Below are 9110 nucleotides of genomic sequence, written 5' to 3'. Positions count from 1 at the left end.
GCTGTTGCATTTGTTGCGTGCGGGCTGAGTCGAAGGCACTCCGGCTTGATACGAAGCTCCATCTTTTTGAAACTTGCGTATTAAATTGATGCACCATCAATTGGACACGAGGCGAAGATGCGATCCAAACAAAAGGCTTTAATACACAAGATGTGTGCCCGGCAGCAGACGTACAGAAATGGCTGACTGCCGGGGAACACGGGTTCTTATATCCCGCCCTGTAGGCGGAGCTACCTACCTCTCAGCCAATCGGCTGACAGGCACATGACTTACCTGGGCCAATGGGCAGCGAGTCCTCTGCACCAATGGCAGTACCGTAATCCCCCTAGTCATACTACCACACTTTTGCCACATGGCTTTTCAGCAGTGTCACACTCACTATTCATGGCCTAGTTGGGGATTTCCATGTTCTCCATTTAAATGTGGCATGAAACCATTGATCAAAGAGAACACTAGGTCATTAGCACCCTCTGTTGTCTTAGGAATTTGCGTTCCCTTAACCTGTTCCACATCTCCCAGAATATTACTGCCTTTAAGGAGACAATCGGCTCCTGCTTTACTCCCTTGTGGCTTCTCAATCTGCTGAGGCATCTTCCTCACTATTTGCTTCTTTATTTGGGGATTGCCCTCAACCTATTTAAATTTTCCATGAAACTGTCTGACAAACAAATCATTGGCCCATTCTTATCCTCCTGTTTAAACTCTACAGCTGTACCTCCTCAGCTACTGCTGGCCTGTTTCCCGCCCTTCTAACTTACAGTAAGTTTAACTCTGCGGCTGGCTGAGGCACCTCTTTAACTGTCCCCTTATTTGTCTCAAATTTCACCTGGTCCCTTTTTAACGCTGCAAAAAGTGTATCCACAAGTTCAATTTCCAGGTCACCCTTTTCGCCTGTCTTGAATTCCATTAATCTCATCTGTACCTTCAGCACCTGCACAGAACTTCTTAAATTCGAGGAGCTGTTTCTTAACTCCAAACCCCACTGGTTTATTGCCTTCTCTGGGTACCCTGGAACACTCTTCAGATTTCTGCCTTGCTGCAGACTTTAGCTGTGTGTTCCCTGCCAAGTTGACTGGTCCCAGGACTCAGCTGGTCTCTGTTTAACTCGGCAAAGAATGTATTGGCTAACTCAACCTCCAGGCCATCTCATTTCCTTGTTTTAAATTCTACCAGTCTCGCCTGGACATTCAGTAGCAACCAGAGACCTAACGTTGTTTGTTTTTTACTTCCAGAAGCTGTTTCTTACCTCCAACCTTTGGCCCATCGTGTCTGCACCAGGCACCTGTCTATTCTAATCCCATTTTAAGCCCTTGATCCATAGCTTGTACGCTATGGGGTGTAATTCTCCAGTCGCCGATGCCTCAATCACATTTGGCGATTGGCCAGAGATTCCCCGTTTGCTCCAAAATTGGGGGCGGTGCTGCTTTTGCGATGCTCTGCCCCTCAAAAATGCAAACTGGGCATGTGGGGACGGCCTTAGGACGTCACTGAAGACCCCCCCCCCGGTGCTCCGCCTCCAATGGGCCGAATTCCCGATGGCACGTAACACTTCTGTGTTTTTTTTTTATGGACCCCGCGTGGCTGCTGCGGACTGAGTCCAGCGCCACTATAGTCCGGGTAGGCGCCATTCTGTTGGCAGGGGAGGCTTTGGCGGGGGCTGGATGGACTGGTGGGGGGTGGTCCGGAAGTGGCAAGGCTGGTTACAGGGGGGCAATCTTTAACAGGCCGGGTTCGTGCTCGGCAGTCACATGTTGCACGGCGTGGCTGCTGTAGGCTTCAACATTACCAATCCCGATTGTCTTTTGCTTCTTCTCCCTGTCAGCAGACTCTCCTGTGCCTCAACATTCGGAGGAGAACCATCCTGCTGGCAGGGGGGGCTTTGGCAGGGGCTGGTGGGACTGGTGTGGGGTTGGTCCAGGGTTGGTGAGGGGGGTTACAGGGGAGCAGTTTTTGGCAGGTCAGATCTGCATGTCGCAGGCACCATGTTGTACCGCGCAGCCCCCCACTGGGGGGAGGATCGGTGCGGGGCACCGCCGACGTTTTGATCGTAAGACCAGACGGATCCTATAGACATAGCTGCATAATCGGAGAATCCAGCCATTTAAATTTCTTTTAGCACTGGGAAGCTGAATTCAGAGATCGGACCACCATTTTGAAAGGGTGCCCCGATCTCTAAGTGAGACCCCCCCCACCCATGGGCAATGTCATCCTCCACACACATGGGCACTACACCATACCCCCAAATGAGGACCCTGGGGGTCCTCCTCTTCAGCCCCGCCACACCCTTCCAGGGTCCCCACCCATCACCCCCCAACTTTCTGGAGTTCCACCACCAGTCCCCTCCCCATCACCCCCGATCCCCTCCCCACCACCCCTGGTCCCTTCACCGGCACCCCCGGTCCCCTCACCGGCACCCACATGCGTCACACCGCATGGCCCCGCCAGACATGGGGGGGCGCAATTCTCCCAAAGGGAGACAAACAGCCGACGCCAGAATAAAACCCGGAGTTGGAGGCCGCTCCTCGCCCCCTATCCCCCCCCCCCCCCCCCCCCCCCCCCCCCCCCGGGAGCTAGGAGCGGCGGCGCTTGAATTCTGAGCGTCCGGCCTTGGCGCTTGCGGCCGGCGGCGCCGAAGTGACGTCAGCCAACATGGCGGCTTGATCTCGCGGGGCGGCGGAGGGAAAAGAGTGCGTCTTTTAGAGATGCCGGCCCGACGATCAGTGGGCACCAATCGCGGGCCAGACATCTGCTGAGCACGCCCGTGGTGCTCGATCCACCCTCCGCCCCCCACAGGCCCCACACTCATCGGTCGCGCGCTATTCACGCCGGCAGCGACCAGGTGTGGTTGGCGCCAGCGTGAACTGGTCGGGTTCGGCAGGCCGCTCGGCCCATCCGGGCCAGAGAATCGCTGGTCGCCGTGAGAAATGGCGAGCGGCGATTCTCCAAGCGGCCTGTCGAAAAACGCGACACGCCATTTTTCGGGGGGTGGGAGAATCGCGGGGGGTGCCAGGGTGGCGTGGTGTGATTTGCCCGGCCCTCCCGCAATTCTCACACCCGGCGTGGGGTGCACAGAATCGCGCCCGGGGTTCTGAGCAGACTGGGCACAGACAGTGATCCCCCTCTTTCCCCCTCTTTCAGCCTCTTTCCCTCCCCAAAACCCCAAGTGAGGACGCCCTCGGGGTCTTCCCTCTTCAGGGAGCATCCCTTGCAAAAACCCCTTGCAGCACCTCCATCCCTTCCAGGACCCCCAACCAGCACCCCAACCTCCCAGAGGCTGCTGCACATCCCCATTCTTCAACCCCCCCCCCTCCACCCTCCTTTCATGGGCATGACCCCCTCGCCCCCTGACCCTTGGTGTGCCATTCCGGCCCCCGGGCACCCTTGCACTGCCACCCTGGCATCCGGACAGTGCTTCTGCCAGCTTGGCAGTGCCATCCAGGCACTTTGACAGTGCCAGTGTGGCAGTGCCAAGGTGCCAGCTGTGACTGCTTTCGGGGCTGCTTTAGCACAGTGGGCTAATTAGCTGGCTTGTAATGCAGAACAATGCCAGCAGCGCGGGTTCAATTCCCGTACCGGCCTCCCCGAACAGTCGCCGGAATGTGGCGACTAGGGGCTTTTCACAGTACTTCATTGAAGCCTACTTGTGACAATAAGCGATTATTATTATTATTATAAAGTGCCAAGTGCTCGTGTTCCAGGGCGATGGCGAGGGGGCTACCCTGCACTGACCCTGACCACCTTGGGGTCTCCGATGGCCCGGAAGACCCCCTGGGTGCTGTTCCACCTGGGGAACGTTTGTGTGGACCAGTGCTGAATGGCACCTGACTGTGGCCTCACTGGTGGATCCTGCAATGTCGTAGATCCCGGGGAAGTTCGCTGAAGTCGGTTTAAATCCGGCTTCAGCGAGAGCCGTTTGGTCATGCCCTTTGTGGGCGGGATCCTGACTTGGACGCCTTGTGAGACTTGGGTGAATCCCACAAGCTATGAAGACTGCCGGGAAACCCGCGAGAGCTCTCCAGGCATTCACCGGCCACATCGTGCTGGATCATGCCCTGTAACTATTTACAATGCATGTTCATGCTTAGTTACCATGGTACAAATATATATAACTCATGAATCTATGAGTCACTAAAGTGTAGAGGTAATTTGCTGGCATGTCCAGACTTGTAATCGTAACCTTGCCTGGACGTTTTTTTAATTGTTCACAGTGTGCTATGGGAATGTCATTCTTGAATGTTGTTCCTGGTTACATTGGGGATCTTGTCCGAGATACAATAGAGTTATACAGAGTGTGAAGAGCTGGAAGTGATCTGATTTGCCATTGGTTATGTCTCAGGGCTACACCTTTGTGTGTAATAACTTCATAGAACCTTGGTTCTGAAAAAAATCCTTGTCACTTCAATTGATTGCCATGTACCTTCTGTGGGATCCTGGATGCAAATATTTTGTACCATTATAAACTTTGCAATTTTGTGCCTCACCTTCTCATGCCATTTTAAAGATTACTCTCTAGTTCCTGAGAGGGTAGAATGGATACGAGTAGGTAAATTGGTTGGCAGTGGCTTGCCAAACATGAGCCCTGCTGGTGACGGTGCTTCGAGATGTCACTTGCAGTTGTAACATTGCATTGAGTAGATCTTGCTTGGTCCACAGAAACGAAGGAGTAGTCCGAATTGAAGGCTTTAATCTACAAAATGTTTCCCCAGCTGCTTCAGTACAGAAAGAATGATGGCTACTGGGAAACACGGGTTCTTATACTCCGCCTCATTGGGCGGAGCTACCTTCATCTTGACCAATGAGAAAGCAACACTTGGGCCAATGAGCAGCGAGCCTTCTCCACCAATAGCAGCTCACACTCCCAGGTACCATCGTACCTCTAGTCATACTACCACAGTCTGTCTACATTTGAGAATTAGGGATTTCAAAATGCAAGAGATGCTGGAGATCTGAAATAAAAACTGTAAATACTGGAAACACTAAACAAATCTATGTGAAATTGCAAGTCACATTTCCTCAATTTAATATAAAGCTAAGACTCACCTTTCACAGTTTCCTTGTTTGCACTTTCACTTACCCTCCCCGCTTTGCACTTTGTAAACTGCATCACCCCCTTCCCCGGGGCTATTGTCTGGTGCTGAGTGTCACGTTTGTTGATCCAGGTGGCATGAAGTTTCCTAGCATGGAGGCGACACAATGGTTCATCTTCTTGCTTATGCTCTTTTCTTTAAAAGAAAGTGGCAACTGAGGCATTTTTTTATCAAATGATTATTATTCTGAGAATTGAAGTGCAATTTTGTACTGCTTAACTCATAGGCTCCCCTGTCTGTCCTGTACAGATAGTGCAGCACAATTTGCTTACACATATCTATTTAAGCCGCTTTGAAAAGCATGGGCGAGATTCTTGGCACAGGGACAAAATCGGTGGACTTCTCTAACAGCGTAGCACAATGACAAGTGTGAAAGCTATAAGATGGTGTATGCAGAGGTTGAAAGTGAGATTGCAGGAGCAGACACATCAGATGACAGCAACTCAATTGCAAACAGACTGATAACTGACAAAATAATCCCCACTCTGGAGAAACTAGCTGCAGAGCCGCATGGTGACTCAGCTCATGCACACAAAATGGTTCCTGCAAAGGACTCCCCAATACTCAAGACCACTCCACTGAGAGACGTGCTAGATGGATACATCTGTGTGAAGTTCGACAACAAGAGATGAAACATATATCATCCTATCAGATGAGGATGAGCCACTTCAGAAAAGTGGAGGACACCGTGGGTCACACCCGGGGTACCAAAGAAGAAGGCTTTGGCAACGTGGCCAACAGGCCAGAAAGCATACGACGATGCAGCAAGAAGCACCTGTGGTATTATCATAACTATCAGCATTACCAGGGTTAATGTAGTACCATGATTCATGGCGCCGAGGTCCCAGGTTCAATCCCGGCTCTGGGTCACTGTCCGTGTGGAGTTTGCACATTCTCCCCGTGTTTGCGTGGGTTTCGCCCCCACAACCCAAAGATGTGCAGAGTAGGTGGATTGGCCACGCTAAATTGCCCCTTAATTGGAAAAAATGAATTGGGTACCTAAATTTTTTTTAAAAATGTAGTACCATGAATAGCGACTGGAGGGAGCTGCAGAGAGCACTATATAAAGCGGTGATTCTCGACCTTCAGGAAGGCGTAAGCAGGAGACAGCTAGAGCGAGGTCATCAGAGCAGTTAGTGCGAGAACGTTAGATTAAAGTTATACCAGTGAGTAAGATTAGCAGTAGATGAGTATAGTTAATGTTATTGATCAATTCTGTATCATAATAAGGAATGTGTCGAAACCCAGTTTAGTAGTGTAAATAAACTCATAGCTTTGTTTAAGTAAAAGCTATACTGTGGTCTTTGTGGAACACTACACAATCCATTTGTGACATCATGAGCGGGATGGCGTGCACACAATGTGAACACAACCATAGTAAAAAAAAAATTGTCCGGCGAGAGAGAAACATTGTTCCTAGTGTAGGAGACTGAATCACTTCGCAGCACAGTGCCATTTTGAACCAATTATTCCAAGTACCAAATTTAAACAGCAACATTGGGATAGCAGATGGATCCAAAGTGTGCAAAGTGTTGAGAATAAATCCAAAATCACAGAAGACACAGAGGATTGCTCACCTTATGCATTGTCAGATACCTTCATGATTGGAGCTATTACCAAGATTGATTTAATGGATCAGGAAGATAGACCAATAAATTTACCCTCAAAGATAATAAAGGAGTAGACTGTCTCACTTGAAAAAAATGGTGGAATGATCCCATTCAAGATTGACGTATGAGAGCACACAAATATTATCAGGTCCTGCTCTTTACAGCAAGCAATCAGAAAGCTTCAAATAAAGCAGTCCATTTGTGAGCTCAGAGATTACAGTGGTAACAGGTTAGCTACAAAAGGGTCATGCTGTCTCATCTTGAAGAATGGACAAAAATGAGGTCATCAAGGGTCAGAAATCTTCATTGATTTGTATTGCTGCATGTGAAAGATTGCAACGAGTGGAAAGGATTCACTCAAATGGTACTTCAGATTAAGAGTCCAGGAAACACCAACGTGAGGTAAACAACCTCTCCGAAGTTCGCACATCAGGAAAAAAAGCTTCGACTGTTAATGAACATCAGACAACAGGGCAACGACTAATGTTGAAACATCGGAAAACAGGGCAACGACTGACTCTGAAACATCGGAAAACAGGGCAACGACTGATTCTGAAACATCAGACAACAGGGCAACGACTGATTCCGAAACATCGGAAAACAGGGCAACGACTGATCCTGAAACATCAGACAACAGGGCAACGACTGATGCTGAAACATCAGAAAACAGGGCAACGACTGATTCTGAAAGATCAGAAAACAGGGCAACGACTGATTCTGAAACATCAGAAAACAGGGCAATGACTGATTCTGAAACATCAGACAACAGGGCAACGACTGATGCTGAAACATCAGAAAACAGGGCAACGACTGATTCTGAAACATCAGACAACAGGGCAACGACTGATGCTGAAACATCAGAAAACAGGGCAACGACTGATTCTGAAACATCAGACAACAGGGCAACGACTGATGCTGAAACATCAGAAAACAGGGCAATGACTGATTCTGAAACATCAGACAACAGGGCAACGACTGATGCTGAAACATCAGAAAACAGGGCAACGACTGATTCTGAAACATCAGACAACAGGGCAACGACTGATGCTGAAACATCAGAAAACAGGGCTGATGTACCATCAATTGAACGCGACATGAGTTGCTGAACAAAAGTATGGCTTTAATATACTAGATGTTAAGCCCTGCGGTCGATTACAGTAGAAGGACGACCGCCGGGAGTACTGGGTATTTATACCCCGCCCTGGAGGCGGGGTTAACTCAGCCTCTCGACCAATCGAGGAGCCGTCACATGACTGGTCTCAACCAACCGGTCGAGAGGCACATGACCGACCAGGGCCAATGTTAAGCCGGTGTTCTGCACCAACGGCAGGCAGCTATGCTAATCATACCACCACAAGGGCAATTACTGATTCTGAAACATCGGAAAACAGGGCAACGACTGATTCTGAAACATCAGAAAACAGGGCAACGACTGATTCTGAAACATCAGAAAACAGGGCAACGACTGATTCTGAAACATCAGAAAACAGGGCAACGACTGATTCTGAAACATCAGAAAACAGGGCAATGACTGATTCTGAAACATCAGAAAACAGGGCAACGACTGATGCTGAAACATCAGAAAACAGGGCAAGACAGATGCTGAATCATCAGAAAACAGGGCAATGACTGATTCTGAAACATCGGAAAACAGGGCAACGACTGATGCTGAAACATCAGACAACAGGGCAACGACTGATTCTGAAACATTGCAACACAGGGCAAAAACTGATTCTGAAACATCAGACAACAGGGCAATGACTGATGCTGAAACATCGCAAAACAGGGCAACAACTGATTCTGAAACATCGGAAAACAGGGCAACGACTGATGCTGAAACATCAGACAACAGGGCAACAACTCATTCTGAAACATTGGAAAACAGGGAAACGACTGATTCTGAAACATCAGACAACAGGGCAACGACTGATTCTGAAACATCGGAAAACAGGGCAACGACTGATTCTGAAACATCAGACAACAGGGCAACGACTGATTCTGAAACATCGGAAAACAGGGCAACGACTGATGCTGAAACATCGGAAAACAGGGCAACGACTGATTCTGAAACATCAGACAACAGGGCAACGACTGATTCTGAAACATCGGAAAACGGGGCAACGACTGATGCTGAAACATCGGAAAACAGGGCAATGACTGATTCTGAAACATCAGACAACAGGGCAATGACTCATTCTGAAACATCAGATAACAGGGCAACGACTGATTCTGAAACATCAGACAACAGGGCAACAACTGATTCTGAAACATCGGAAAACGGGGCAACGACTGATGCTGAAACATCGGAAAACAGGGCAATGACTGATGCTGAAACATCAGAACCTGAGTTAGTCCGAAGAGAAGGAGTCGCAAGCTCATTAATTTCGGAGATACTACCAGTAATTGATCGCAA

Source organism: Scyliorhinus canicula, chromosome 13 (genome assembly GCF_902713615.1).
Source record: "Scyliorhinus canicula chromosome 13, sScyCan1.1, whole genome shotgun sequence".
NCBI classification, from domain to species: Eukaryota; Metazoa; Chordata; class Chondrichthyes; order Carcharhiniformes; family Scyliorhinidae; genus Scyliorhinus; species Scyliorhinus canicula.
The sequence above is the reverse complement of the archived record's forward strand: the minus strand, read 5'-3'. Positions refer to the sequence as shown.